This window comes from Eptatretus burgeri, chromosome 2, assembly GCF_056783735.1.
Source record: "Eptatretus burgeri isolate ZD-2024b chromosome 2, Ebu_testis_v1, whole genome shotgun sequence".
NCBI lineage: Eukaryota > Metazoa > Chordata > Myxini > Myxiniformes > Myxinidae > Eptatretus > Eptatretus burgeri.
Genome location: NC_140962.1, coordinates 87590373 through 87600783, shown reverse-complemented (window position 1 = coordinate 87600783; position 10411 = coordinate 87590373).

Below are 10411 nucleotides of genomic sequence, written 5' to 3'. Positions count from 1 at the left end.
CTGGCCCTTCTTCTGCTGAATATCAATGGCAGACAGTGAGGGTAGGGAAGGGGAAGAGAGTGCAGAAGGGAAAATCAGAACCAGAAGACAAAGGGACTGCTGATCGAACTGACGTTGAAGACGCAGCCGACAAGGACTTGAAGCGATCCGCAAGGTCAAGTGTTTTGGAGGAGACAGAAATTGTGACCCAATTGGTGAAAATGGAAGATGAGGAAGATGCTGTTCCTGAAGTTACAGATCATGGGAAGTCTTTGCTGCCAGATGCACCCAGAGACCTGTTGAGGAGTGAACAGAAAGCTGGATCATCCATGAACAAGCCTGGCATGGTAATGAAGAATGATTCTGTGGTGTCTCCTGACCTGTCAGAGTCAAATGAGACTGAGATGTCTGTTGCTAACACAGTACATCCAGACAAACCAACAATAACTGAAATGAAGCTTCATCGTAATTCAATGATTGATGTATCCAAGGTAGCAGTTCTGCATGAAAGGACTGCCACTGAAGCATCAAACGATATTGTACAATCCCTTCTTGTGACGGACAGGCAGAAGGTACCGGTCTTACAAGCAACAAAGGCATTACCTGCACTGACCAAGGTCTCAAGTGCTGCCACAACATCCACAGTAGATGTAGACAGCGAAGTCGAGCACAGTTCTACGTAGCACCTCAAACAGACAATCTCCCTGTCCCTACCATCAAAGCGTCTTCAATCCCTATGGCTTTACCAAATGGTGAATCAAGGACTGCTTAGTTCGTACCAGTGGAGTGTTCATCTGTGTCACCAGGAGAACGTGCAAAGTCAGTTTTAAGTGACTACAAGGAAGAAGTTTTGTCATACATTGCAGATGTACCAAAGGAGAAAGACCATGAGCTCCCAAAACAGCGAAGATGAGGATGCCGAGTTAAAGTCTTGTACATATCGGCAGAATGCCTAGTTAAAGTCAATGGTCGCTTGCTCGCCCCCTTTCCATTCAAAAGAGGAATAAGACAAGGATGTCCCTTGTCCGGCCAACTTTATTCCCTGTGCATTGAACCCTCCCTTTGTTTGATGAGGCGAAGGCTAACTGGCATGGTGGTACCAAACAACAGGCTCTCCCTCATACTTTCTGCAAACGCAGACGACGTCCTTGTTTTTGCCAGCAGTGCAAGGGAGATGCAAGCCATTTATAATTGTCAGCGGGTCTACTCAACAGCATCGTCTGCGACAATAAATTGGAGGAAAAGTTCTGGGCTTCTGATTGGACCAATGCAGATCACAGAGTTCCCAAAACCTTTTCAGGAATTGACATGGAGTCGCAATGAGCTAAAATACTTGAGGGTGCATTTGTCCACCTCAAGTGGGTGCTCACCACTTGTCAACTGGAACAACATAGAAGCAAAGTTGAGAGACTGGAGTGGGCTTCTAAAAGTCCTGTCACTGAGAGGGAAAACACTCATTAAACAATTTATCATTCCAAAGTTGATGTTCAAGATCTCTTGCATAAGCATTCCTGAGGAATTTCTGGTTGAGATGCAGAGGAAGTTGTTGGACTACTTTTGGAATGGCAAACACGAGGTTTCCTTGGGCATTCTTAGCTTGCCCTTGGATGAAGGTTGACAGTCTTTTCTCTGCCTTCAAAGCCACTACTACACATCCAGGCTGAATACCATTCAACGCTACCTGTACTTATGCAAATCCTGCACGGTAATGGTGCTCTTTGGCATCGTACTTTTTCAGCAAAGTGTTAAATCTTGGGTATGAAAGGTATATTTTTACCATTACCTCACACAACCTGTCAAGTTTGACATTGCCTCTATTTTATGAAGAAATGCTGAGGGCTTGGTATGTTGCTGACATAAAAAGAACAGATCCTTATCCAAGCAAAGACTTGTTTGAAGAACCACTCTTTTTCAACAATCTTCTGCAAGGCCCAACCCTGGCTTCATGCTCATTAAGAAGGAAGCTCTTGACTGGTAATATATCCACAGTGGGAGACTTTCTGAATGATAGGAAGAGAGGCCTTCTCTCATCAGAGGAACTCGCAGTGAAAATGGACCTATGGACAATTAGAATCCCCTCAAGGATACTCCAAGAGGCTAAAATGTCTTTGCTTCCTGATTGCTTGGCATAATTAGAGAATCCCAATGAGGGTGACGGAACTTTGCAGATGTCCAGCAGCAACTTCATGGACTTTAAAATCGAACCACGACATTGCGAGCTCCCTCAGCCACCACCCGCACACAACATGGGTTGACACCCTGGCGCAGCTAAAATGTCATTCTGTGGGCTGTCAAGGAAGAACATATACCTGCTGGTCATGCACTCACTCCACTACATGGCTCTTGCAACCTGACGGGATACTCCCTGGCATGAAATTCTTCCACTTACTTTTCAAAGTCTTCCATGTTGGGGTTCACTCTATCTTCACCCAATGCCAAGAACGATGGTGGACTTAAGTTGGAGATTGCTGCATGGTGCCTTAAGCTCTGGAGCCATGATGCGGCATTTCACAAACGTCCCAGAGGAATGCTGCTTTTGTGGTGAAAGAGAAACGGTATTTCACATGTGCCTATCATGTCACCATCTTCAGGCAATTTTCTTGCTGATGAAAAACTTACTTTTGCGCTTCTGGCTTCACTTCTCACCAACACTTTTCATCATCGGACACCCGGTGAAGAAGCAGAGCAAGTCATGAGATCTCCTTGTCAACTTTATTTTAACTTGTGCAAAGATGGCAATATATAAAACTAGGAAGGCAAATATTGAAAGAAATGTGGTGGAACTCAGTGCTGTGAGCCTGAAAGGCTTGATGCGCTCATGCGTAGTCTCAGAATATAAGGCGGCAGAATATGGTAACACTTCAAAATTTTAAGGAAACTTGGACCACAAACGAAGCACTTTAATATCTCTCCACAAGGCACTTTGCTCTAAGTCATATTAATGTGTTATTTTGGTAATTTGTTCTTTCTCCCCCTCCCTCTCTGTCTTGGTGCTACTTTCTCTAAAAATGCTCTACATTACCTACTGAAGTTCTGACCATGTACTAGCAGGGGTGAGGAGAGTGAGCGACATTAAATAGAATTGTGGCAATTCTAACAAAAGTAGCACTACTACTACTAGTACGACTACTGGGGTTGGCAGGATAGTGGAGAGTTATGCACATTCACCAATAAATTGTTCAGCCTGGGTTTGAATCCCGACCCAGCTATAAACTGTCATCCTGGTGTTTCGCAGGCACGGTGATTCATCAATGTGTGTGCTGTCCCTCGGATGGACGTTAAACTGGGTCTCCGGTCCACCGGAATTAGTTGGTGAATGTTAAAGATTCCACGGTGTCCTTCGTGAAGCGCAGATTAGAATTATCGTCGGCACCCTGAACAAATTCCAAATTCCTGCATCAGCAGCACAGCAGTGCCCCCAGAAAATTATGCTACCCTTCACCATGTTTTGCACACAAAAGAAAAATAAGAAGAATCTTTAACGGGCTCAATTATTCACACCTTCCTGTGGGGTCAACCAGGGGAACGTTTTTCGCCCAAGTCTTTCACGAACCGGCTTCCAGGATCTGACGTTCGACTGAAGGTGATGGTAGTAAACCATCTACTCTTTGGAAAAGACACCGTGGGATGTTTGACGTCCACCAAAGACTAGTGCTGGTAGCTTAACATCCATCCGAGGGAACACACACACACACACACACACACACACACACACACACACACACACACACACACACACACACACACACACACACACACACACACACACACACACACACACACACACACACACTGATGTATCGCCCTGCATGCAAAACACCAGGATGACAGTTTCAATGACAGACATTAAAACCCAGGTGGGATAGCTCATCCTACTAAGCCACCATAGTCATGTGCAGAAAATGTCGAAAAATTTAATCCAAACTCCAAATCATAAGGGATACTAAAATTCTCGTTTTGTCCTTTTATTTACTTGGCAAAAGACTTACTTAAAACCCATAATTTATCAACAACGTTTGTAAGGTTTACAATATATCCCATAAGATAACTAACTGAAGAGCCTTATCACTGGGAAGAAATTCATGATCATTTCTCACTTTCTTTGCTCTGATTTGTACGAAAGAAAAGTTTCCAAACAATCAAACAACATGTTCCAAAACGCGCATTCAAGCAATTCAGAAAAACCTGGAAGAAAATGACTGTGTTAGCTGCATTATAATTTTACAATCATAACAATAATAATAATAATAAAATTAATTAATAGCATTGTTTTGGTGCAAACCTTTTCTTTCGTGCAAATCAGAGCAAATACGTAAGAGTAGTTGAACGTTCGTTCCATGGATTAGTTGCAAAGGACACAGACAGCATGCAGTTCACTCTATTCCCTCATGTATTTCCCGTATATACCTCCAGAAAGGGGGGAGAGAAAGGGGCACCACGAGAAGTTTGGAGCACAATCCTGAGAATCAGTCGAATGGTCTTCCTTGTTGAAAAATCCCTATTTTTTCGAAGAATGGGGCAACTCGCGGTGCCACCCACAAGGCACCCGTTGCGTGGTATTAGGACGGGAAGGGGATTGGGGGGAAGCGTTAGTTCTGTTGCAGGTGCAGCAAGAGCGTCTCCCTGATCCGAGAGGCATAGACAAGCAAGAACTGTGGAAAGGGAAAATAAAATGGGCCGGATGTGCAAGAGAGGCGAGAAATCAGACTCGGCAGAGAAATTATCTTGCCTTCTCTGGTAACTTTTTCCTGAGCACCACCCAGTGTACTTCTTTGAATTTGCACAGCGTGGTACAGTATATACATCTTCTATATTATTTCCGAGTTTGTGGTTTCGTGTCGCGCTATCTTTGACTTTGTTCTGCGCTCGAGTAACGTGATATTCGGCTTACATTATCTCAAAGACCATATGAGGTGCATGGTACAAAAAAAAGTAAATAAAATGGTTCTGAAATGGTGAAATCGTATTCCACTTACTGCATTAAAGTAAAATTACTTCTGATACTCTGCATCAGTTCCTTTCTCAAACACACCCACCCCAACATGTCGCGCAGAGCGCGGGTTATGCTAGTATTCATGGTTACAGAGATTTATCACTACGACTGGCATCGGCACTCCCACCCAAAGGCAGGAGTGCCCACCCCAGCCCACCTTTGGTGGGCAATTTAAATTGCTGATATTTCCACAGTGATACTTTGTTCTGGAACACACTGTACACTTTAAAAAAAATTGTGATATACAGTACTGTAACGACATTTGGCCTTACTGGGCCTTACTGTAATGTTTTTGTGCTGTAAAATGCCACAGAAATGGAATTTTCCTCAAATTGAGGTGTTTCTTGGGACACACTGCACTCTGGAAATTTTTGGGGACTTTCTGTAACCATATTTCCCTTGCTTGACCACACTGTAAAGTTTTTGTGATGTAAAACAGCATGTGCCCAATTTTGAAGTTTTCATCATATATATTGTTACGGGTTTGGCGGCCGGGTCACGAAGGGCTTCTCGGACCCTTTTTCTGACCTTTGACCCTGAAGCCGACGTGCCGCAGATAACTCCGTGGTACGAGTAACCACGGACGTCGTCTGAGACGACCAATTTAGGTAGGATCCTCGCGTTAAATTCTCTCGTTACCTTCCCAGCAAATTAATCCCCCCAGATGGGGAACAGTGCTCTCAACGCTCCACTCCTGTCCAATCAGCACGGTCGAGCGATGCCATCAATGGGATGTTGACAAATCCTAACCGTAACGAAACAGCGGGGCAAAACTCACATCCACCATTTACACATGAATGTCTAACGACTCTAACCAATTGAGAAAGATATGATCGGGCAGTTTGGAAAGTTTATGTACGATGGAGCAAAGGACACGCATGCACAAGCAAAACAGTATTGACAGAGCAAAAACAGTGTCACAAAGAAAGATTTTACCCTTAAGCACAAAAGCCTCTTTGTCAGTCACCTTAACATGATTCTACAGACACAGGCGCCTCAGTCACTCCGGGAAACAACATAAACAAGGGTGATAGACAGATAAAGCGAAGTAGGTGGGGTATGGTGTCAACCCCGGCCTCAATCATATGTGAGCCAGACAGCTCACGTGCATCAAACAAGGTGTATAGTGAGGTGATTGAGAAGTGCATGTGGCTGAATGTAATGCAAGCCCTGAAGAGAACTGTTATGGACACTGTTGATACGCCACAACAGTGCGAGTCAATGAGGTGTGTCAATCAGCACTCATTCCATTGCTTTCCCAAAGCACTTGGCATGGTTCATCTTGAACTCTTCGAACTGACACTGAATCTGGCACTCGATTCTTCAAAACAGGGCGCTCTCTCTCTCTCTGAAATGGACAGTGATACTTTGTGACATCTTTCTTTGTGACACTGTTTTTGCTCTGTCAATACTGTTTTGCTTGTGCATGTGTGTCCTTTGCTCCATCGTACATAAACTTTCCCTTGAACAGGACTCTCTCTTCTATCTCAAAACTCATCATGAACTGCTCTGCCAGGGATCTTATTGCCTCCGCCTCTGTCACCACTCTCGTCCGCTTTTCGGTGTCCAGCCATGCCGGTTGCCTTGCGCACTATGATCCAACTTGTGATTCGTCCCCAGAGTGTGGTGGGCAGGGCTGTTGGTTTGTTTGGTGCCGTGGTGAGGACAAGGCAAGCAGAAGGGTCATACAGTGCGTCCAATGCCCACACGAATGCCCATTGCTATGATTGGAACCTCGCTTAAAAGGATCGAAGTGCTGTAATGCTGCTGAAACGGTCAAAGCTCTGGTGAAATGGAATGTCGCCGAAACGGTCGAAGCATTGGTGAAATGGATTTATGTCAGACAAGTGTTTTGAAAATGTGCTTTGAGAATGAGGTTTGAGACTGGAGTATCAGCATGAGGTCTGAGAGTGAGGTTTGAGACTGGAGTATCAGCATGAGGTCTGAGAGTGAGGTTTGAGAATGGAGTATAAGAATATGGAAAAGGATGGAGTTTATGCCTGGTGTTGGTTTAATGGCTGGAGTGGTGGGCTTTGCGATCCCAGGGTCCTGAGTTCAAATCATGCTTGGCTGTTGAATTAATACCAATTGGGTTGACTCAGTCTGTCATCCTTCTGAGGTTGGCAAAAATGAGTACAAGTTTGCTGGTATCCTGCGTTGGAGTGGCAACCCATTGTGCCCAATAGCTCAGGAGACTACTTAGGCAGCACCAATACTCTGCACATAGTATGGACCCGGTGGATGGATGGATGGAGTTTACGAAGGAGGGAAAAACAATTTGGGGTAACTAGCTCCACTCACAAAGCATCTTTTCCTTCCACTGCCATGAGGCTAGAGGTAATCCAATTCAACAAAAATATACCTAAACTCCAGGGTTCCTTTACATGTTGGATGTAACTCTCCAGGGTCTTACACACACACACACACACACACACACACACACACACACACACACACACACACACACACACACACACACACACACACACACACACACACACACACACACACAGTTGCGGTTCTCGGAACCGCATGCATCCAACAGACAGTGGTCCCAAGACAGTTATTCCATTATTACATGTGTAGATAGTCCCTTTCCTTTTGTTTAGCGGGACAACAAGGGAGTGCATTGCGATGATCTAATAGCTAGGTTTTCTTGAATCATTTTCACAATTTCTTTGTCCCCACTCTTCTTTTTGTCTGATTATATATTCCTGAGGTAAATCAGCCATGCGCGCCTTCGCTGTAAGGTGGGCCTCATGGAGGCCAGTGCATGCGGCGCCTCTGTGAGGGAACTGCTGCACAGAGATCCTCGTTCCCGGGCGAGCCCTGGGTCCGGCGTGTGCGGCAAGTCATGTAGTGCGCTTGGCAGTGCGGGATTATCTACTCAGGCTTCCAATGGTCTGGGGAAGATTGCCGGTTGCATTAAAAAGGCATAAAAATCAGTGTGACCACTCCTTGGCTTTTTTCACAAGATCTTGGCTATTTGTTGTTCACCTTGGCGTCTTGGTTTTCTATAAGTTTTCTTGGCGTATAGGTTTTCTATTATCATCGCTTTTCCGAAACCTTGTGAATTCTTGGCTTTTTCCATTGGCTCACCTTGGCATTTATGAAAATGAGGAGTGGTCACACTAATACGAATGAATACCTCTTAAGAGGGTGTTTTTCACGGCACGGGAGGCACAGCCAGCGTGACACCCACGCTGCACAAAACGTGTACGGAGGCCGATAAGGTCGACTCCACGCCATGTTGGGCAGGATACGAGTGTGCGGAGTTGAAGCGGCTTGTTCCTTTTCAACCTCAATGTCTGACACATATTGGTGCTCGCCCCGCGCACACGCTAGCGGAGTCGTGTGAACGTAAGCGCTAGCCACGTGCATAATGGCCGAACCGCGTGCGCTGTATGGAATGTGCGTGAAGGCAGACACGTACGCCACTCGTGAAACGTGCATGGATTTATCCATAATGATGTACCTTCGGCTCTCGCTGGCAGCAGCGGATTCCCCACGGATGGTGAATGTCTTCTCGTCTCTACGGCCAGCGAAGCTGCGATCGAGCCGAGGAATGTACAGTGCGGGCCGCGTTGGGTGCGCATTGATCGGTGCTGGTTGGGCACCCGGGTGGGCATGCGGGACCCTTGGGTGGTTGCCAGGGCACGGCCCGGGGTTTTTTGCAGTACGATTCACATGCCAATTTCGGTGTAGGTGATTCATGTCATGTCGTGGGGTCGGAGTGGAATATTGCCGCTATTTGAGATGGCCTTGCCAGAAACGAAGTGAGGCAGTTTCCGGCCAAAGTTGGCAGGCCACGTTAGGAGTCGGGGCCAATCGGAGCACCCGATTCAGGGGATGATGCTTCGATTCGGGGTGGCCCCTACCCCCTTGCGGCAGGGCCTATAAAGGTCGGAGCAGTCCTTCTGCTCTTTCTCTGCCTCTCTTGCCTCGCCCTCGTCGACACCGCCACGACCCGCCTCCCGCTGTCTGGACTCCCCCTCCTCGTCTCTGCCCACACGACATCAACCCCACCCGCCTACCTGGTCCCGCCTACCACTCCGCCCCTTCTCCACTCAAGCTCCTCCTTCACGAACACTGTCTCCACACGCTCTACTGAAGCCAGAGACGATGCGCCCACTGTCGGGTACCGCACCATGGAGCACCCCCACCCCGAAACGTATTGGTGGCACGTCGTGTTATCAAGCACAAAGGTACCAAGATCATAGCTTCAACTCCTTTCCCTTCCTGGTTCAAAACTTTCTCTTCATCGGGTTTTCTGTGTTTGTGTGTATGCGTGTCCTGGTGCCTGTCTGCTTAAGTAAGATTACAGAAGATCATTATCATTATTATTGTTATTATTTTCGCGTTAAGTCTGCTCTGTGTCTGCGTTTGTAAGTTTCCTGTTTATTTGTTGCACCACACCTCTCTCTCTCCAATCTCTGCACAACACACCCCAATAAATCCTGATCGTACCACATACCTTTCCTCGCCCATTGTAAATAAATTATTATTCGGAATGTTCCCAGCTCGTCTTTGTGGTTTCTTTCATTGATCCAGCATGGTCCGAATCCTAGCTTAGCCGGGACTTTATTCCCAACGATCCGTTTCTTTTAGCTGGTACGTCCTTGGCAGTGTCGCTCGGCTGCATCCGATCCGGTAAAGTGATCCGGTCCGGTAAAGTGATCCGGTTCAGACAAGGTGTACCGAGGGCGTGTTCCCTGGTAATTGGTAATTCAACCTCGTGATTAACCCATAGATGGGAGCTAACCCAATTAACCCATAGATGGGAGGACTCTCGGTCACGCGGTTGAGTTATTGGCGTCCACGGTCGGTGAAGCGACCCGCCGCGTCACGGAAATATCTGTGTGCGACGGCCAACAATTCCTGGGAGTCTGGTGGAAACCGAGATCGCTTCCCCCACCTCGTGGTCTTATCACCCGACCCCCCCCCCGGCCCACAACAATATATATATATATATATATATATATATATATACATACATACATACATACATACATACATACATACATACATACATACATATATGTATATATATCGGGCGTAGTGGCGTGCGCCTGTAATCCGGCGACTCAGAGGCTTGGGTTGGAGGATCGCTTGAGGACGGGAGCTCAGCTCTGCGCTGGGCCATACTATGAGAGGGTGTATGGCAACCCGGATTCATGGCGAAACCCAATCCATATCCCTGTGTCGTAAGAGGCGACCAGGGTTGCGTCAGGAAGGGCATCCGGCGTAAAACCTGTGCCAAATCAGTATACGGATCATAACGGATGATCCGCTGTGGCGACCCCTAACGGGAGCAGCCGAAAGAAGAAGAAGAAGAAGATGTGTATCTATCAATCTATCTATAATTCCAGCAATCTCTGTGTGTGTCTGTGTGTATGTGACCGCTGTTTCTCGACAACCACTGGTCCGATATAATTGAAA